This window comes from Vulpes vulpes, chromosome 4 (genome assembly GCF_048418805.1).
Source record: "Vulpes vulpes isolate BD-2025 chromosome 4, VulVul3, whole genome shotgun sequence".
Lineage (NCBI taxonomy): Eukaryota > Metazoa > Chordata > Mammalia > Carnivora > Canidae > Vulpes > Vulpes vulpes.
This window is the reverse complement of record NC_132783.1, coordinates 30,985,194-31,007,892: the sequence shown is the minus strand read 5'-3', so window position 1 is coordinate 31,007,892 and position 22,699 is coordinate 30,985,194. Positions and strand designations below refer to the sequence as shown.

The 22,699-nt window shown below is 32.3% G+C and overlaps 1 protein-coding gene across 1 annotated transcript in view; it reads right to left on the bottom strand.

Moving 5' to 3' along the window:
- LOC112931013 (bifunctional heparan sulfate N-deacetylase/N-sulfotransferase 4) overlaps positions 1-14,765 on the bottom strand; it is a 286,514-nt gene extending 271,749 nt beyond the window's left edge. Inside the window, exon 1 of the mRNA XM_072755360.1 lies at positions 14,242-14,765. The gene's annotated coding sequence lies outside the window, so the exon portion shown is untranslated. The remainder of the gene's footprint in view (positions 1-14,241) is intronic.
- Positions 14,766-22,699: the final 7,934 nt, after the last annotated feature.

Genomic DNA, 22,699 nt, shown 5'->3' with positions numbered 1-22,699 from the left:
TTTATTACAATAATTCCAATAAAGACTTAAGAAAATACAAACAGAGATTTAAAAATAGGAAGCAAAGTTCAGAGCAAGATTCAGAATAGCCAATACAATACTGAAGGAGAAGAAAAGAGGACTGACAACAAATTTCAAATTTTACTATTAAGCTACAGAAATCAAGACAGTGTGGTACTGGCAAAAGAATACACAAATAGATCAATAGAACAGAATGGAGAGCTCAGAAATAAATCCAACAAAGATAGTCAACTGATTTTTGACAAAGGAGCAAAGTCAATTTAATAGAGAAAGGATAGTTTTTCAACAAATGGTACTAAAATAACTGTACATAAACACACACAAAGAATCTATATACAGACCTTATCCTCTTCTCAAAAATTAACAAAAAATGAATCATAAATGTAAAATAAACAAAACTATAAAACTCCTAAAAGATAGCAGGAGAAAAACTAGATGATCTTGAATTCGGTAATGACTTTTTAAATACCACAAAGGCATAATCCAAGAAAGAAAGGATTGATAAACTGTACTTCAGTAAAGTAAAAATTTAAAAACTTCTCTGTGAAAGAAACTGTTAAGAGAATAAAAAAGACAGGCTAAGCACTGGAATAAAACAGGCATATCTGATAAGGGACTGCTATTCAAAATATATATTGAATACTTGAAACTCAACAATAAGAAAATGAATAACCTAAAAAAATGAGTCCAAGAACTGAACAGATACCTCCTGAAAGAAAATGCACAGATGACAAATAAGTAGTAAAAACATGATGCTCATCATATGTCATTAGGGAATTACAAATTAAAATAACAATATGGCTATCACTAGTGATTAGACTACCTAAAATCCAAAACAGTGAAAATACCAAATGCTGGGAAGGATGTAGAACAAAAGGAAGTCTTATTCATTGCTGGCAGTAATGCAAAATGGCATAGCTACTTTGTAAGGTACTTTGACAGTTTCATACAAAGCTAAACATAGTTTTATACAATCCTGCAATTGAGCTCTTTGTTACTTGCCCAAGAATTGAAACCTTATGTCCACACAAACACCTAAAAAGAACTATTTATGGAAGCTTTATTCATAATTGTCAAAACTTGGAAGCTATCAAGATGTCCTTTAGTAGGTAAATGGATAAACAAACTCTGGTACCTCTGTAAAATAGAATATTATTTAGGGCTAAAAAGATAAGAACTATCAAGCCACAAAAATACATGAAGGAATCAAACCAAATGAAAGAAGACAATCTGAAAAGATTGCATGCTGTATAATTGCAATTATATAATATCTGGAAAGGCATAACTACAGAGTTAGTAAAAAAGACCAGTAGCTGTCAGGGGTATGGGAGGAGAAGAGAGGGATGAATAGATGGAGTATAGAGGCTCTTTAGGGCAGTAGAACTATTTTGACTGTAACCATGGATACATTCATTATACATTTGTCAAACTCCAGAAAATATATATCACCAAGAGTAAACCTTAATGTAGACTATGGACTTTGGGTGTTAACAAAGTGTCAATGTAGGTTCATCAATTGTTGATGCATGTTGGTGGTGGAGGAGGCTAGCATGTGTATCTGTGTGTGTGTGTGTGTGTGTGTGTGTGTGTGTACCTAAAATGCTCTAAAGAGTAAAGTTAATTTTTTTAAGCGAAAGCAGTTTCATAATGTTTATATATAGCTTTTCAGGTCTTATAATTTTGCAGCCCTCTGTGGGTAGCCTTGTTGGAACCATTTAATAAGTACAAAACAAGAGCCGCAGTAATTTATTTTAAAGAAATTCTGTTATTTACCCACATTTTCTAAACAACATTAAAGAGTTCCAATTCATAAAACAAAACGGCACTTCTAAAATGTTTGTTTCTTTAATCTCCATTTCCCCTGTACCCCAAAGCTACTCTGGAAATTCTCACATGACAAAATTTTATTTCTGCCACCTGCTTCACTTTTTTTTTCTCCCTCCTCTCTTATCCCTTCTCTCTAAGACCTTATTATCAATTACATACTATATGTTGGCAAATCGAACTCCAATAAAAAATATACCAAAAAAAATTAAAAATATATATTATTAATTAACCTCACACTTGAAAAGCAAGATATCCTTTTCTTTAGGAAGGGGAAATATAAATAGTTTTATACTGTTTGTTAGAGGGACAAAGTTGTGAATACTCTCATATGAATTATTTTTATCCTGTCACATAAGAATTAGAAGTGTCATGACTTGGTGATTGAATGGATCTAGAGGGGTAAAAATAGTCCAAGGCTTCAGGCTTTCAGTCATTCATTTAATATTTTTTTAATGCTTATCAAGTGCCAGAGGTACTAGCTACCTGACAAACACTACCTCTGCTCTTCAAAAGCAGTAAGCATTTATTCTGTGACACATTTAAATACAAAGTCAATTACAATAGAGCATAAGTACAATACTAGGGAAAGTACAAAGTCATACGGTACCAGGGGTGTGGGATGAGAAAATGAGTAGAATGTAATATATTTTTTTGAGATATCTGTGAAATATTAAAAAGGAATGTCTCCTAGGCTGCTAAATATATCAGAATGGAATTTAAGGTCTGTGCTGGAATTATAAGTTAAGGAGTAGAAAAAGCTATAATATCAAGTAAGAAAGCTAAGGAATGAGTAAAACGATAGAGGTATACCATTAAAACCTTTAAACTGCATAAAATGTGGTTAGTGGAAGAGAGCCATGGAAGCTTCAAGCAAAGGTACACAAATATTTCTGAGCAAGAATTGAATGCTATTTTAAGTCAAGTAATACAACTGAAAATTGATCTTGGTTTTAGTGACCTTAGCAAATGCCCAGTGATGTAACGAAGTCAAGTAAAAAGATTAAAGTGAGTTGAGAAAGTGGTACATGGTGAAAAGTTCAGAATACCTGCAAGTAAAATGAAGAAAAAAAGTGAGAGTTCATAGGAACACAAACTTGCTTTCATGAGGAGTACATGGTTATTAGCCAAGAAAGAATATGCTATGAGATTTCAGAGAAAGGAAAGAATCATGTGGACCAAAGTTATTTGGAGAGGATCTAGAGAGGGAAGTCCATTGTTTAAATCAGAGATTTGGATTTTGAGTAGGAAGGAGAGATTTTAAAGAGAGAGAGAAAACCAAGATCCAGGCTCAGGCAGGGGAGTGCTGACCAATTTTGCCCTTAGAATCCCAATGCAGGGATCCCTGGGAGGCGCAGCGGTTTAGCGCCTGCCTTTGGCCCAGTGCGCGATCCTGGAGACCTGGGATCGAATCCCACGTCGGGCTCCCGGTGCATGGAGCCTGCTTCTCCCTCTGCCTGTGTCTCTGCCTCTCTCTCTCTGTGTGACTATCATAAATAAAGAAATAAACAAAAAAAAAAGAATCCAATGCATTGTTCATTTTCTGCACTTATCTCTATACAATTTAGTTAAATCAACTTATAGCCAGCAGCAATAAAATAATTACCATCAACTGATAATCGCTTTGTTTTAGCTTAATAATCTTTTTTTTAAAAAACTATTGCTATATTTGGCATGAATCTGTGTCTTTGTCAATTGTCTCAGTAGACAATCACAGAAGCAGTTATCCATAAAACATAAAATGCTCATTTAGTCCTCATGTTCTTACAGACAATGAAGCTATAAGATATAGAGATAAATGAATGAAATTACAATGTAGAAATGTATGTCTTGATCTATTACTGAGTAACAGAGAAAGAAAAATAATTATGCCTGATATTTAACATTGAAGTTTAACTTCAAGAAATCAGAAAGAAATTTATTAAACTGCAAATTACAAAAATTATATTAATTGTCTCCGTGAAATTAATGTGTTACTAATACTACTACACTTACATTCACAAGTTACATTAAAGTCTAACATCTCTTAGAAGATACACTTTTGATGTTTTAATTTACTGAATTTAGGTAAGCTATTGCTTGGCCACTATCACAGGATTTGCCTGCATCAGAAGTAACAAAAGATTAGTATCCCTTAAAATTCATTTATCTCAACAGTCATTTCCCTACCACCGACTTTCTTACCTAGACTTTTAATGTAGTTAAGTTAATAGATAAATGCTGGAGAAAAATTAGATTGGTCTGGGACAGTATAACTGATGCCTATTATCTAGTTTATAGGAAATTTTAGTGAGGATTGTTTTTTCCATTATATTATCTCATTAGCAGAATATTACTGTGTAAATTTATATACTACTGACTTTGAGCTTCTTGTTATAAAAATAAGCCCTTCTCAAGTGGGCCCTGTTTATCACACGTAAGGACAGATATGTGTATATATATATATGTGTGTGTGTATATATATTTATACACATATATATCCTTATAAACAGATATAAACAACAATGATCAAATTATTATTTAAAGAACTCAAGGAATGAATAAATGGAAAATTCAATGCATAGAAGGCAAAACTTTTTGAACTTCACACAGATAATGTGAACCAATATTTTTGTGACTGACCCTACATCTCCTCCATTGCCACTGTTCTGCATTGGTACCCTAAATGTCAAAAAGTAGAATTTCACTGCCTTCCACAAGACTTATAAAGAACTCTGCTGAAATGGAAATACTAATCATTTTCTGTTGATAATTTATCTCATAACTTTAGATTTTATAAATCTTTTAGTTACTATTTCAATCTTTTACTTATTTCTTATTTCAGAGCATTCGTAATTTTACATAGCACAAGAGTCAGATAATTATTTACCAAAGGGACATACTCCACTCAATTTCACTGATAACCTGTGCTTGCTGTTTTTCTTTAATCTAATTGCTTCATATTTTATGTTATTTTAACTTTTTGATACCGTAGAATAAAACACCAGCTTGGCCATCAACCAGATATAACACGGGTGATCACATGTAAATATATGCCATATAGAATTTCCTCTTCCCACTCAAAACTAATCCAGAATACACAGTTCTGAAAGTTTTGGGGAAAGAAACATAATAAAAACTTATGGGGAGAGACTTGGAGTGATTTCAAGCTTTCTGCTACTTGTCAGAGGCAATGTTTCTTGAGATGCTCCTATTTTAATACTTGATGACTGGAATCTAGAATTATTACAAACGTTACTTATGAATGTTTTAAAACGATGCTAGGCACTGTACCAAAATAATTCACTTAGCAAGCCTATATCATAGAAAATACTGGGAAATTGTGAAACATAAAACATTTTGTTGATCTCCAAAAATATCTTGGGAAAAAAAGAATAGGAGGAGTGGTCTGGTTTTACATATGGAAACTTTAAGGTCAATTTAAGATACACCAACACATTTGTGGCAAAACTTAAAATATAATTTGTATCTTTTTTCTCTCAGTCTGAGTCAACATTAGTAATTTAGAGAAGTTAAATCTATTGTCCAGAGGCTTCTGTGGAAGCAGCTCTTGCCATGAGTGGGAGGGAGGTGGTAGTTAACAAGCTCTCCTGTGTTTCTCACTGTATGAGTACAAGAGGTGTGGAGAAGCCTCTGGAATGAACATTCTGCCCACCTAAAACCTGCACAAGCACTTGGTTAGAAAACTGTTCAATAAATTTGAAGTAAACAGTTGGGTAAAACGTTGTAGCAGCGGTTTCTGCATTTTACATAATTTCTACATGTAAAGCAAAATCATTTTTTTTTCATTTTCCCTGTTCTTTTTTCCCCCAAAGATATTTTGAGGGTTAACAAAATTTTCTACATTTTATAACCCCAAAGATTTTCTAACAAAGAGGCTTTCTAAGTGAATTTTTTTTGGTTCAGTGTATAGCATTCTTTTAAAACATTCATTAAGTAACTTCTGTAATAATTCTAGAAAATATATCAATATAGATAGCACACGAAATTTTTTTTAGTGTTTCACTAGATAAAATAGCAAACTAAGTAACATTTATATTTGTTTTAGTTCTATGCAGTTTCAGTTTCCGAACCTTTGCCTTCTTGTCATCTTCTGATCCCATGTTTTTCTTTACACCAGCATGCCAGAAAATCAAGACAAACTATATGAGACTTATTCTTCTGACAGTATTTTCCTCTGGTTTATGTCTGTTTTTCTTAAGATATTCGAGTGTAAGTTAACTTTTGAAACTGTGATAAATCAGATTAAAATGTTAGTCAATGATCCCTGATCTTTAAGTTATACTTAATATTATTAATATTCACATATAATAAAAATACAGGAAAGACAGTGCAGAATGGTGATTTAGACCATTACTTACTACTTACGAGAGATGGGGATGGAAATAGTCAATACTCGTCACTAGGGGTTGCTTTAAATCAGTACAAAATGTTACCTTGCAGGCCAAAGTCAGAGTACTGATGCATGTAATTAATACTTAATTCCATTAATTTAACACCTCTCGTGTTTCCAACTTTGTATTAGGAACTTCATATTTATTATCACATTTAGCTTTTCCAGCAGTTCTATGAAGTAGGTATTATTATCTCTATTCACAGATCATGAATCCAAGGCACAGAAGAGTTAATAAGATTTTTCAAGGTTATATTACACATTAGGGCAAAGCTAGAATTAGAATCCAACTTTGGTGGAATTCAACATTACCTCCTGCCTTCTATTATGTCATGATGCTAACTCATCTTTAAATCAATCCACATTTGTTTACATGACTGCAATTCTTCTCTTTAGGGCTTACTTTCACTTCACAACTTAGCCAAACAATCTCTATATTCTTTATCATTTAGAAGTTCATAGAAGCTACAAGTATCTTTCTTATTCATACATCTAATCTGTAGAAATTTCCTTGGACTGGCTCAAAAGAGCAGCAAAACTGATATGTCTAAGTTTTTAAAAGTCAATTCACTTAATAATTATTTTATTATCTTCAACAGATTATATACCTTGTAAAATTAGACTTTTGGGAAAAGTTGCTTTTACATTCTAGAGCATGTCCTGAGTAATACTTTCCTGCTATGCAATTTTACTCAATCATTATTTACTTGAAATTTGTTGACTAGTCTTCAAACCAACTGCTAGAGTTTGTTTCTAGGTGGGTAGCATGACACTGTAAAATCTTCATCCTCATTTCTTATAGTTACACAATGAAAAACATAAGAAACCTTGGTAACCATCTCCAACTCATGGCAGAAATACTTTCCAAAAAGTCTTCTGGATAAGTAGCCTTGCAACCCGCGGTGGTTGCTTTGATTGACTGGAATCTCACTGATTTTTAGGATGTATTGTTCTTCCTGATTTTGCATAGAAACAATCTCCGAATATCTTTCATATGTCACTCCACTGGTGTCATATAATATAAAACAAATTCTCCTTTCATAAAAAAAATCTGCAACATATAAAAGTAATTACACTGTTCTTCAATAGTTTTCTTTCCTTTAAATATTGTTTCCTCAACTGTTGCACATACAACATGCCTCACTTTCTACATTTATCAAATGCTTGCTATTTGCTTGTAGGTCAAGAACTCCCCAAACTATCCTGCTATTGAAATATTTTGGTTAACTAGGGATGCTAACACATATATAGTACTCACATTTTAAGTTAATAGGTACCGTAATACAATTGTGAGGGTGGAGCAGGGACAGTGATCCACCCTGGGGGAAGAAGGTCAGAGAAGACTGCTTCTAATATGAGATGGCAGGAACCTGATGTTGGCAAATAGGCTGCATGATGTCAGACCTCTGCCAAGATTACCGATCATTGTTTTCTCAACTTTGGTAATTTGATTTCATTAATTCATTTTAAGCTTGCATTAGCATTATATTAGCCTTATATTTTTTTCTTCTTGTTGATTTTGAAATACTTTTGTAATTGGTGATTTAAAAAAAAAACTTCAACAATTACATTATCCTTCTATAATAGCAATATAAGTCTATTGTTCCAGCCACCTAAGTGATTTTGGAATATTGGTTCTTATATCCACTGATTTGTGAGAATAAAATGGAGGACTAGGTCTTCTGCTACATAAATATCAAAAATAGCATTAATTTTCAAGCTATAAGGAAAATGCAATAATTTGAGATATTTACTTACTACTTTTTAAATATCTGAGGAATGTAAAGAGTAGAAGTGAATTGAGAATTACATTTTCTAAAACTGATGGTCTTTCTGCATTACAGAGAAAGTAACACTAAACAGTGTGTCATATCCTAAACCTCTACCAGATTCACAGAATTGAAGATAATAATCAATCAGTAGAATAAAAATTCAGCTTGTCAGCTAGCATATTACAGAAAGTCGTTGCTCCTCATTATGTTTTCTACAAGACTGAGGCAATATCTCATTTTGGCATATAGCTTTTAAGTAAGTTTTCTGAGTGTCAACTTACCAAAAAGGTATTTACTGACCAGCTCTATGGCTTTCAGTTACACCCTTTAACCCACTACCTTGATTTATTCATCTTCATATTACTTATAGCCCTCTCATACCATCTTTGTTTACTACTTGTTACCCTGCCCTCACCCCAAATATAAGCCCTTCTGAGAGCTGTTTTCTTCACACTAATATCTTGAATGGTATCTGGCATATATTAAACATAATAGATAATAATATTATCATTATCATTATAAACATTACTGAACAAAAATGAAAAGCTATTTTCTCTGTATAAAGTGAAAAATAAGTCCAGATGGAAAAATAGAGTAGCTTAAGTACTAAATTGAGTTCAACCTCGACTCAGTAATTTGAACATCATTTTTGTGGTTATTCAGAAAATACCCTATTCCAAGGAAAGCAGCTTCCCAAACTGAGATAATCAGGAACCATAATACTCTAAATGAATTATTAAGTGTAATTTTTAAATGATAGCCTGTATTGTTTTACTTACCATAGCATGCAAAAACTCAGTTGGATTGGCATAACTACTAGAGAGATTGAGTTGGAAACAAAATTTAAACTTTAATTCTCATTATTCATTTGCATTTTAGAGTAATGAATAGAATTAGGACCTTTATATGTGTTCACAAGAGCATATGCATCTCTGCATCTGTTTCCTTGTATTAATCCTTAGTGTAGCTATATTTATTTCTGAAGTTTAAGTGATTTTTACGTAGGTGTGAAAGACTATTCAGTACCTCAAGAAGAACTCTTTTAAGATGTCTGATGAAATATGACAAATTCTGTGGATCAGCAGTCTACAATTGAATTTCTGATTCAGGAATGGAGTCAAGCCAAAGCATGTTAATGTGCAAAATAGCTTTCTCTTCTCTCTCTTTCTTCCATTAATATAGCAGTCAGCCTTTAGGCTGCATATGAATGCTACTATGTTTAAACTACTAAATATAAAAAATGATTTTATAATCCAGTACAAGGATTATTTACATTTATTGTAAATATATACATTTATTATATTTTTGTCATTATGCTGCATTTGCTGCATGAAAAAGATTACACTGGCAATGAAAGGGAAATACTCAGAAAGAGAGAAAAAGAACCTTATTTAAAGAATTTAGTAAATTAAATGGAAATTCACAGGTGGGAGAACAGCCAATATTTTAAGGTTGATATCACTACTACTTTGACATGAATTTCCCATTCTATCTTACCTTTCTTTTATTGCTAAGCATAGTAAACCCACTTTTAATGTGCATTTTTCCTACCTACTGCCATGTTGAAACTGGGCCATTAGATAATCACCTTCATGCTAAACATGAGTGATTTGCTCCTGGGCTCTGCAAGAGAGCATTGAAGCTGCTGTGGCAAAAATGAATAAAGAATAAAGAGAAGAAAGAAAATGATTAGGGAAGGGAGGAAGGGGGGAAATAAATAAGGATAAAAGGAAAGAGAAGAAAATGAAGAGAAAGAGGAAAGGAGGAAACATAAAGGGAAGAGAGAAGAAGGAAAGGGAAAGGAGAAGAAAAAGGAAAAAAGAAAGAAAAGAAGAAAGGAGCAGGTAAACAGCGGTGAAGGAAGAATATCTACACTTACTTTTTGCTTGAACATACGTAATGTGGTCAGCTGACATTCAACTTCTACAAGGTTATGACTGAAGATAAATTCCATTAAAGGCTTTTAATGAAGAGGTTATTTTAAATAAAGCACAAGTTCATCTGATGGTAGAATGTTTGAAAAGGGGACTGTCTTTTAATTTGGAAGAAAAAAAGGAAGTGTTTGTGCACACCTGTTTGTGTGTGTGTGTGTGTGTGTGTGTGTGTGTGTGTGTGTGTATTGGCTTACTGAAGGTGTCTATTGAGCACTTCAAATATTTAAGACAATAATTTAAAAGAAGTGTAAAAATTGAGTTTGGTACAGAAGTCTCAATTTTGCAATTTAATGGAGTTAAAAATTGTCACTTTTGTTAGAAAACAAAGGATTCTCTAAGTACATCATCAAATTAAGTTCTCAAGCATTCAAACATAGTCTTTTTAACCTTTATTTTCTTTTCACATATTTCCTTAGTTCTAATTAATTATTCATGATTATCATTTAGTATTAATGAAGTATCCTTAGGTATATCTCTTTAAAATATATTTCTAAATAAGTCTATATATGCAAATTTCCTTAATAAATCACTTGAAAGGCAATATTTAGTTTGTGACATTCAAGTTGTTTTGTTATGATTTTTTCATGGCCTGAATTATATGGATAATCATGAATATAATATAGAAATTATAAGAAGGTAAAGGAAATAAATACATCAAGGAAAAAATTTACATGTGTAAGAATGAAGAGGAAGTTACTATTCACATTTCTTTTTAAGATTTTATTTTTAAGTAATCTCTACACTTAATCTGGGGCTTGAATTTACAACTCCAAGATCAAGAATTGCATGCTGTACCAACAGGGCCAGTCAGGTGCCCCACTCTTCATATTTTTTTAAAAAACTCTATTTGTTTTGAAATATACAAAGCCATTGATGTGTTTGGATTTCATTATCAGACTATTTTGGACTTTGGGAAAAATCTGTTATCAATTCAATATTATTCTAAAAGAAACTTTAGATTTGTCAACTCTAGGATGTGATAGCATTCCTTAGAAAATTGAGATAAAGGAAGCTTAGAAATAGGACTGTATTTATAAAAGTTCTGCATTGCAATTGACACCTTTAACTTCTGAGGCTTGCTGAAATAACTTAAAAAAGAGTGCATTTAACACTCGCTGTAACAGCATAGTTGAAAGTTTCCTGAAGTGTTAAAGAAAACATTGGCTAAATGTTATTCAAAGATGGCTGAAGGCAGTAGCATTATGTCTGACACCTGACCTCTTTCTCTCACTTCATAAACTTAAAATAAATCAACAGACAACATGGTTTCCCCTTTTCCTACTTATTTGGAGTACATGAGGGCTGAGAGTTAACTTTCTCTTTTGTTGTCTAGCTTCAAAAGGTATATTCTTCAACAGTTTTAGTATGTCTACTTCTACTGTAAATTTTACTATCCAAGTTACTTCCATAAAAACTTCCTCCTTCTTCCTTTGGACATGTAACCATAGGGGGCATATCTGATCACTCTGCTATCACTAAGATGATGGTTAGATGATGTATCTCATGTTTATTTATTCTTCTGCTCTTAGGTACAAAGTGTATTTTATAGGAGTTTCTGCTAGGTTTATTTACAGTTTTCATTAGAGCAAACTTTACAAGGAGGAAAACTTCATTACTTTAAAAACTTTAGTCAGGAAGTGTATTTGTTCTTTAATGTCCCACAGTTTGTACTAGGGAAAAAAGTTACACTTCAGTTTAGACTTTAAACATAATGTATTAGCAATGAATTTTAGCCCAGAAAGAATTAGCCTTCTGGGTGCACAGCTTCTCTGTCTTGGCTTCTAGCCAGCGCTGATATTTTAGCTTTATTTTATAAGTTTCCCCAGCTGCTTTCCTAATCTGGGGAGGCAGCATTAGCTAGAATCTTCTAGTTTGAACAAAGCATGCTAAATGCTTCTCTGTTCTCCTCCTTGAGTACTTGTTACTCAGGGAGCACAGAAAGTTTGATCTTTGGATTTTATTCTCAATGGCACTTTCCCACTCAAACAGAATGTGCAAGGAGCTCATATAAACATTAGACCTATTGAGGGCAAATATTTCACTGGTTCAGAAGCATTTCTTTAGTATCTTTAAGAAGTAAGGTTAGCACTGAGACTTGAACTAAGAAATTAACTTTATTTTAAATCTAATCACAGAATGATTTTTGGGGAGGAGAAGAGAATAGATATAATGGGTTTTAATACTCAGGCAAAATATAAAAATTGTCCTTTTTGAGGTGAATACATATATAAACATGTATTTTTATTTTGGTTATCATATATGCAAATTCCAAATTATGATTTTAAATATTTATGTATAAAATAGTGTAATTAACTGAATTTTGGTATTCAGAGAAAATCATTTAAATGGATAAGTTTCTTTGAGAATAACTTCAGTTGGCAGAAAACAAAATGCAATTTATATACATTAGCAAGTTTATTGAAAATAAAACAAATGTTAAAATCCTTATGAAGTTTTTGGCTTTTTTAAAAGTTATTATTTAAATTCTAGCTAGTTGTCTTTTTAAAAAATTTGAGAATGATGCCAGAGTATGTAAACTGCATCTGTATTTTCTCTCTAAAGGTGATTTTCATGCTATATTTATTAAGTCATACACATTATAATTTTTTCAAAGGATTCTAAGTATCAATCTTAGTTATTTATGATCATTGTCATTAAAATACAGTAAAAAAAAAGACTATTCCACTTAATGTTTGTTCACTTTCTAAAAATCTCTTAGCTTATCATGACACGTCTATCGTAAGTGCTATATATTAATCATAAGGTAAATATTCACAGGATTTGTTATTATAAAAATGTCACAGCAGATGTTAAATAGTATTAAATACCCATTTTTCTATTGAGATAAATGATAAGTAGCAAATATATTTTTCTTATTAATCACTTAATTTTTTAAATGAGTTCCAGTTGAAGGTTTAAAAGTATTTAGACTTTATATTTTCTACATGCATTTGTTTCATGAAAAAAACATGACCAACATAGCACCAACCTGGCATCTGGAAAAAGCTAATTGACGTATTTTTAATAGAAGAAATAAAAATTATTATTTTGATATAAACAAAAACATTTTAAATCTGGGGAAAGAAATAATTGCCTCCAGCTTTGGATAAATTCAACTAATTACAGTAACTTTTGTCTTCATTAATTTCCTTTAGTGGCAAGAAACTCTCAGCATTTGAGCCATGAATTTAGGGAGAAAGTGAATTACTAAAATCACTAAGAAAACATATCAATAACTTTGCAGGCAATTTACTTTAAACATTAAAGATCTTAAGTTGATGAAAAACATTCTGATAGAAGACATGAAAGCAAGAAAAGGTGAGTTTGAAAAAGACATATAAAGTATAAACTACTGAAACTTTTTCAGAGTTATATTAGAACTCATAGTATATATAACTTATCATAATAAATTATAGCATCACTTGAAAATACCATGATGATAACTCTGAAAAATCCAATATCTTATCTATCAGGACAAATTATAAAGAAAATACAGGTTTAAGGTTTCCTTTTTACTTGGCTTTCTTCAACAGATGTTGGAAGGGATGAATAAAGATGTATTTAAATAGTATTTCTTATTTTCCAACTTCTCTGTGAATGAGGAATTTGGAGGTATTTACAGGTATAGCATAAAGCTTTTTTGTGCTCCTGGGAATCTATGTTTATGGCATATGACATACATTATTCCAAGAATTTATTTTTTCTTTCCTAATAGGACCTCGTAGGAAAGCATTCTATTCCTTTAAAAGCAATTTATGACTGTATCATACAATTTCAAATGTCTGTGACAGCTGTTTTTCTAAAACAGACCATTAGAACAGAGCATGCCTATAAATCTCAGGTCCCAAAGAGAGGAGTTCCCATCTTGAGCAATTTGAATGCCATGTTATCAGTAACACTTTTCAGGGAAACATTTATAACCACACAGTTTGAATGCTAAGTTTTTAAAATGGGTATTTTCAATATGAAAGGCTAAAGTTGTTATCAAGTGAGTTGTTTATTATGCAAATGTTCTGACAACAGTTTAAAATATTTCAGGTTCTATCTCTCTCTTTTTTTTTTTAGGCAGGACTGTATTTCCCATTTATAGTGCAAATATAACTTCCACAAGGAGTAATGACAGATAAGCACACACAGGCTGAAAAGAGAAATTGAATTTGGTCTAAAACTAATACCTGCTTCTACACAAATCTTTCACAAATAAAACTTTATTGTGCTCAACTTGTTTACATAGCTAAGCAACATACATTCATTTATTGTACACACCTCAGTTTCAGTAAATTAAGCAATAACTTACCTAGAGAAGCATTTCAATTTTTTTTTTCTTATCCTAACTTGAATTTATCCAGAGTTAGAAAGTGAGATATCCAGTGTTCAGATTCACTCGGCTCCAGGTTAATTAGAAGGAGCTTTCCGTTCAATCTGCCTCAACAGTATTCCGAGAGCGCTTTTTAGCTCCAATCCTAGTATCTGAACTCTTCCAGCAGTCTCTTGTTATTTATACACACATTGTCCTTTTCAAAACAAGCAGCCAGCTGGAATGATTCAAACCTCTGTTCAGCACACCGTTAAAATGCAGCTTCCTCCTTGGACACGAGAATTACACCAGGGAGCGGACCGAGTACAGCAAAAAGGCTATGAGAACTATTTAATCACCGGAATACCAGCTGCTCCTGCTCTGCTGTTGCTACTGCTGCTGTGCTTCTTGTTTAGCCGTAGTCGGTCTTTCCCTCCCTCCCTCTTTCTCTCACATCTCCAGAACTATAAAGGCAGCCCTGCCGGATTATGATTGGCAGAAACAGCCAATTCCTTCAGCTAATCATCCTCAAGACTTTCAAGGACCTGGAGCTGTTGTGATGTCATGCAGTCAGTGGGATGTTACACATGAATACATTCCAACAGAAGCTAATTCAGCGATCAGCTGCATTCCTCTCACACCAAGGTGATTGATTAGATGCTCCTTGAGGATTTGCATAATCTTTCATTGTACAGTTGGACTATTTCCTATGAAACTGGAGAGTAAAATGCCACTTTGCAGCTATGACACTGTACCAAAAGATTCTACTGGGTAAAAAAGAAAAGTTGAAGACAGGGTTTTCTGGGGTAAATCTGTGCCAGTCAATGCATGAATTATGAATTAAATAAAAGCCAATGATGAGCAGTACGAAATTTGGAGAAATATTAGTAAGCTACAGACTCCTAAAATTAATAATATTTTAGACTGTAATAAATGGTAGAAGAAAAGAAGTAGTTGTGTGTGTGTGTATGTGTGTATGTGTGTGTGTGTTATATAGATGGTTTCATTAGTTTAGGTAAATTACTCGATTATTATGGAAAGGTTCTTTTCTATACCCAGCACGAACAAAAAATCATTGTTTCCATGTCTCGTTCTTTTACTTGGCAATAAAATATGAAGATTAACTGCTCTTTGTTCTAAATCATATTTACTCAGAAACATAAATTACATTTATTTGTTTTATGTAAAGTTTTTTGAACTTCATTCAAATACATATTTGATTAAAGTAAAGTGCTTTTGAATGTACTTCTTCATTTCAGGTTACATGATTCCCAGAGTTCTTCTGGCTTTGGTACCTTCTTTAGTTTCCACCATTTAAATTAGTGGAATAAGATGTACTAATGAAAACTCAACCCAAACCCCTTATAGGTTAGATAACAAAACTACAAACTTTTCTCAAATCCAAAGAGTCCTTCTGGTATAAGTGTGTCTTTGATTATAAGGAGTTCTGCTTGGATTACTGGGACAGTATGATTGACCCTTTCAGTATGTTGCAGGTTAGTTGTGGGGGGGTGTCCCTCAAAACACAGCATTTATTCATGATATGATCTTTGGATGAATGATATTAGTGTACTCAGAGCTACTGGTGTTATTATACTGTATAAGGGTTTGAGGGTCATGTAGCTGTACACATATTCTAGATAGAAGACAGAAAAAAATTCTAGCAAATTAAAAAGAATATCTACCAGTTATTTTGTACTTACAAGACCATCACTAAACCATAGACCACGCGTCAGGAATTTTTTCAGATGCAAAAGCGAAAAGTATAATAAAGGAAAAACTTATATTTTGAAATTCCTCAAGGAAGAGTCTAGGAACTACTTACTATTTAAGTAAGTAAATAGTCTAGGAACTACTTACTATTTAAGTTTTAAGAATCTTTGGAATGCAAATATATTGGAAGATCAAATCAGAATCTTCATAGTGTTACACATCAAAATTCAAAATGAATAAATTGCAGCTAAATATTTCAATGATGTATTAATAAAATAATTACTATTAGAACAGCAACATGCCAAATACTAACTGCTAAGAAACAAAATAAAATAAATTTAAAAGCTAATTGAACATTTTCCATTTTATGTAGCTTCTCACACTAAGAATGCCTCTTTATTTAAGTTTAGTCATCATTCTTGTTTTAGCTATACAACAATGAAAAGAAAAACTTTTTTAAAAAACTTAAGCTCTTTATCCTATCAACATATATCTACTTCATAACTCAATAAAGATTGCTACTTTTTCAGAGTCATTTCAGTTATTGCAACTAAATGACAACACAATGATTCTTATCACAAAACCATGGCATTAAAATATAGAATGGGATTTATATCATCAGCACTGGTGATAACCATAGTTGGTATTTGATTATAAGTAAAACTTATTGACCAGTTTTTTTCTCCAATATTATTCCATAAACAGTGCTTGCAGCTAAAGAAACATACATTATCATGAAAACACTTGGAGAATGTAAAAACATCATGTGTGATATTTTGGAAGATATTCTCAACATAAAATTTTAACATAGAATACTATAAATATCTGAGAAAACCAAAAATTTCTGAGATTCTGATTTCAAGTACATAGTAGGAAAAGAAAAATATACTGTCTATTCAAATAATTGATTCAGAAATAAAATAAATCTTGGGGCAGAGGGACCAATCAGATGTACACATGTATAAATGATGGAAACCAACTACAAATTGCTTTCTTTCGTACATCTAGGGAAAGTTGGAAAAATTCACACTGTCCATATTGAATAATAAAAATAAAATAATCCCCAAAGTACTTTGAATAGTTTTCTCATAATTTCCTTTGTATATTGTATTTTCTAATGATTTAAAATATTTCTTTATGAAATTAATAACTTTTATCATTTCCTAATGTATTGTGTTGGAGAAATGAAGCAAATGACCTTGCGATTTCTAGGAGGAAATGTAATATGCAAGAGAAGATAGGGAAGAATTGTTTTCTCAAAGCAATTTTTTTTTAATTTATTTATGATAGGCACACAGTGAGAGAGAGAGAGAGGCAGAGACACAGGCAGAGGGAGAAGCAGGCTCCATGCACCGGGAGCCCGATGTGGGATTCGATCCCGGGTCTCCAGGATCGCGCCCTGGGCCAAAGGCAGGCGCCAAACCGCTGCGCCACCCAGGGATCCCATCTCAAAGCAATTTTTAATAACTTTACCTGTGTTCACAATTTATAGACCTTGCACATAAGTCAGATGTAGCATCTATCCAGTTAGCTCGAAATAATATACATTATACAAAGCATTTACCCGAATGATCTAAGTTGAATTCTATTATTTTTCTTTTGACACCCATGAAGTGCAATATAATATTTCTTCCTATTATGACATAGGTCGAGGCATATACTAATCATAAATGATCCTTATTAAATTGAGTTGAACTTGTTGAACTAATAAATTTTTTGTGTTCTCCATATTTTTTATTCAATTGCTATCTAAGCTTCTGTTTTCAACTGACTTTCTTTGAAAATTCAAAAAATGTATCATATGCATGGTTTTGAAATTTTAAAAATGAAAAACTCCAAAAACTATTCTGTAATAGCACTTAAAATGTACATAAAGCATGTAAAGTACATATCAATGTCTATTTATTCAATAGAAGAAGCAGAAAACAGAATTAAGCATGTTTATTATATAAAAGGAAATTCCTATTTTGGTTTTATATGTCAATGCATTTTCAGAGTCAAAGTCAGAGGGTAATTATATCTACTAGTAAAAATACAAGATAAGAAATATTCAGCAAATTTAACAATTTCTAAAATTCCTATTCATTTTCTTTATCATTAACTTCTTTTTTGTTGTTACTAAAGTCAAGTTTTAAATCCATCCATTTAAAATAAACAGAAATTTGCAAAGAAAATGCTAAAGAAATATCTCCAAGTACCATGTAATTATTATTAAAAAATACCCTTCACATCCACTTACATATAATAAACAGAAGATTTTATAGTTTTATATAGAGTTTTCTATATAAACTTTTTTCCTTTATTTTTCATTTCCTCTATTCTGCAAAAATGACAATTTTGAATAAATACAAGTACTTTAATTTGCAATTTAAATTACTGAACTTTACGCATGCAGGATTCTATTACTACTGTACCACTTTCTGTCCCCTTTTCTTTCTTTTCTTTTTTTATCATGAGCAACTTTCTAGTTGTCCCAGCTAACACACAAAGGCTCTTACTTTTTAAAGGAAAAAGCATGAATAGAAGAAACTGCTATGTTCAAAGTTTATGCCTTCAGGGGAAAAGCCTCTAATTGAGCTATGAGTGACTAAAACAAAAACTTTTTGTATTTTTTTTTTTCAGAAAAAAAACCCTTCTGCAAGTAATTACTCAGATAAAAACTCCTATGAGAAAGAAGGAGAAGAAAGTCAGCTTTACTCCATAGAACTCATATACATAGTAAAAAAAAAAAAAAGTCATGTTATATAGCATTACTTATGTAACAAGCACTCCAGACACAGACATAAATGTTATCTTATTACACATCTGGATATCTTGTTGGCAAACTATTGAGTGGAAAAAAATGGTAACCACAGGTTGGAAGAAAGAATCTTCTTGCCAGTATCACTGTAGTGCATTGTTTTAGCAAGAGAGAAATCAGCATGTTAATGCTTCAAATAAATCCTTTGAAGATGCAAAGCTTGATAGCCCAAGTGAGGGGAAAAAAAAGTTTAAATCGTCCAATTCCACTTTGGCTGACAAGCGCCTAAAGGAACATTATTTTTAATAAATAGCAGATGTTGGCCAAAACATTATTAAATCACAAAAATCTTTGTTGTGTAATGAAAGGGAGCACACTAGTGGTGTCCTGGGTGAGGTGAGAGAAGACAGTAGAATATTAAATTTACAATTTGTTCATGGTCTGATCCCTGCTATGAAATTTTCAGTGAATTTCTCTTTTTGAGGCTACACAAAGGTGGTTAGAGTTTATAAAGTACATTAATTAGGCTACAATTCCTGTGGGAGTCTCTTATCAGAGGAGAATCTTTAAATACCACACAGTGCTTCAGTATGAATGGGATATCTACAATAGGCAGTTTTGCTTTGTTTCTTCATGTCTTTTTCTTTTCTTTGTAATGTGTTTGCCGAAATTTCATTATGTTTAATGATAATTTCCTTTTGAGTTAGGCCTTACAAATCAAGTCATTTTATATCCTCTAACTTAAAGTCTAATGTTCAAGGTGAGAAACGTACTTGTGGACCACAATCCTAGCATCATGATAATACATTTATAAAAACTCTTTTAGTCATATAGGGTATATTGTTTCATCTGTTAGCAAATTCTTTTTATCTTAGGTATACCAATATCATTTGTTTTCTGTCTGCTCCAGTCCTTTGGGGAAAGGCATCTCATTTATGAGCTACTTCTACTAATGCTCTGATCAGCATGGGAAATCTTAATGTTTCACCAAGCCTTCGTAAATCAGTTTCTGTCCTGTTAGCTCCAGTGCCTCACTCTAAATTATCATCACTGGGATAATTCATTGGATGTTCCTACTCATTCTCCTATTTGGTTTCAGTATAGCAATGTTTTTTAGGGGAGGTGGTGTTGAGAGAGTTAGTTGTGTGCAAATGTATAAGATAAGAACATGATGTGTGAAGGCTAGCCAGAAATGTTTGAAAGTCTCCTATATAGTTGAAAGGTAATGCAAGTAAACATATGAGTTATAATGTCCACAGTCAGGCTGTACCCCATGACCTGTAAGCCCTGCAGTAGCCCAGCTAGCAGTTAGGTATACAACTATATATTGCCACCATTATCTGTCTTAGAGACACACATTATTTTTTTTTTTAAATTAAAAGTATATTTGACACACAATGTTATATTAGTTTTAACTGTACAACATAGTGATTTGACAACTGTATATGTACCCTATGCCAAGACACTAATTTTGAGTCCCAATTATAATCTCAGCAATAGTCTTTCCTTTTGGGGGACAGAGATCATATTTTTTTTTTCTTTTGAGACTTATACATTTAATACTTGGAGCAATACCATGGCACAGAGTATATATTTGCACTTAAATAAAAAAAACACCCAAACTTATGAATGAATGAATGAATGCATGAATGAACTAGGAAATGAGGAGAGGGGAGCACTAAGGTCTTGCATACAAATATATTTCCAACACAACCATTGCATGAGTTCTATATTTCACAAATTGAAAAAGCTACAAGTAATTTCAAAACAAAAATGCAAAAATACATTATAAAGCAATTTTCTCATGGATTAAAAAAACAGATCAGTTTTCCTTTTTAGAACACATATAATTGAAATCTCACTAATATTATTCATGAATAAAAATATTTTAGTAAGAATAAAGTCTTCTTTAAATGTTTGCATTATATATATTTAATTTAATTTGTACTTGTAGAATCAAAAGAATGACTGTCATTTCTAAGTGCTTCACCATATAATGTGATCTATCTCCTCTATTACAGTAAGTATCATATTATTTTTGGGCTTTAATTGAAGTTTTCCCTTTTTGAATGTGAGTTATCATGCATAAAATGATTATAAATTTACTGGGAATAGGTGGAGTACTCTGAAGACAGAGAGATTTTACTAAAAGAACAAAACAAATACTTGAATGTAATATAAGATAAATAAAGTGAAGTAAAATGATTATGTAGCAACTTAAGTAAAATAATACTATAAATGCAGTTCATAATAAAGAAATGATCAGTTTGTTTGCTATCTGAGCTGTTTATATCCTTTAGAGGGTAGGGAAAAGCTCAGCAATTAAATCAAGGTGGGAAAAAGAAGCATGTAACGACCACAGAAATGTATCAAAGAATATACATACCACCCTGCTAAAATCTTCAATATTTTAGGTTCCCATAGAGGGCAATATTGTATAAAAGATGGTGAACCAGGAATCTGCCAATTCATCTCTGTTGATATGCTTTGAAGAAAACTGCTGTTACTATAAATTTGATGCTGTACTTCCCCTCAAACTCTGACTAATATATAAAATGATGCACACAAAAACAGCAGAGACTCATCAAAAGCAAAGAAAATTCATTTGGTATCCTGCTTACTGGTAGATTACTTGAGTGAATATCCTCCAGTTTCACCTATAATTGGACTCAATCCCTGAATCTAGATAGTAGATTGCAATCTATCATATAGTCATTTAGTCTAGTAGAAATATTAATGAAATAATGCCTTCCTCAATGCCTGGAAAAGAAAGGTAAACTACAAATAAGTGGAAAGCCATGTCTATATTTCAAATCAAACATCGCTGAGTCACAAAAAATCTCTGTTGTGTAGTGAAAGAGTAGTACATAAGTGAGACCCCAGGTAAGGTGGGAGATAACAGTGGAAACTAACCAGGGATATAACCATAGTGTAAGGATGGGGTGTGGAGTATGCAAGATTATACTTAGCTATGGTTGCTTTGCCATAAGTCCCCTTCCCCTCAGAGATGCTAAATATAATTATAATTCAAAGCATTTACCTTCAAATGACTTTTATAGTAACCACTAATTTGTATTGAGCTTATACTGAAAGCAGTGAAGGAGGCATACGTTAAACATCCAATTATCTATAGATTTTAATACACGTGGTGATATGGAGTACATGGAGTACATGGAATTATGAAGGGTATGTGTGTGTATTTGCAATTAAGTAAAAAATTGTCCCCGATTTCTAAAAACCTAGTTTATATCCCTATCTTATAGTTCCAGATCACCTTGGAAGAAGGTATTCCTCCAGCATTAATCACTATCTGCCCTGGCCTTTCTGTCTTTACTCTTAGGGTGATATATGGAAGGAGGCTATTGGTTAAACTTGATTTCTCAGTCACTGCCATCACAGAAGCTTGTTTCAATATGTTTGCTTTTATAATACATTCAATACCAAATCATGTTATCTTCAAACAATCTATCTTATAGATTGTTTTGAATCTAAATGATCCTACAATTAGTGTGGTATTGTCGACATTGTACAGGTTAGAACATTGAGACACAAGCAGCAAATCTGGAATCTGCAAGAGGACTCATTGATTCTTAGCCTTGTTACCTTTTCACTATACCAGAAACTTTCTCTGAATGGATCTAGTCTAGAGAATGGAATTTTATATAATCTGTAATTGGTGGCCTTTCAGGTGGCCATCTAAAACTCTATACTCTGTAATACACTAGTTGAAATATAGATGAGAGAGGAATCGAGCTCTCAATATTTCAATATGGCAAGCTTGCAAAAATTTGGCAGGATTCAAGTTTCAATATCTACTCTACAAATATCTTGTATGCAAAAACTTACCTAGTATCAGAACTGGTCTAAAGGCCTCTGTAGCAAGAAGGATTTAAGGCTAGGCTTTAGAAAAACTATGCAGTATGAAGAATCACAGTCATTGAAATATGCTAATGGAGGAAATAAAATGAAGGAAAACTAAGCAGTATGGGGAATCACCGTCATTGA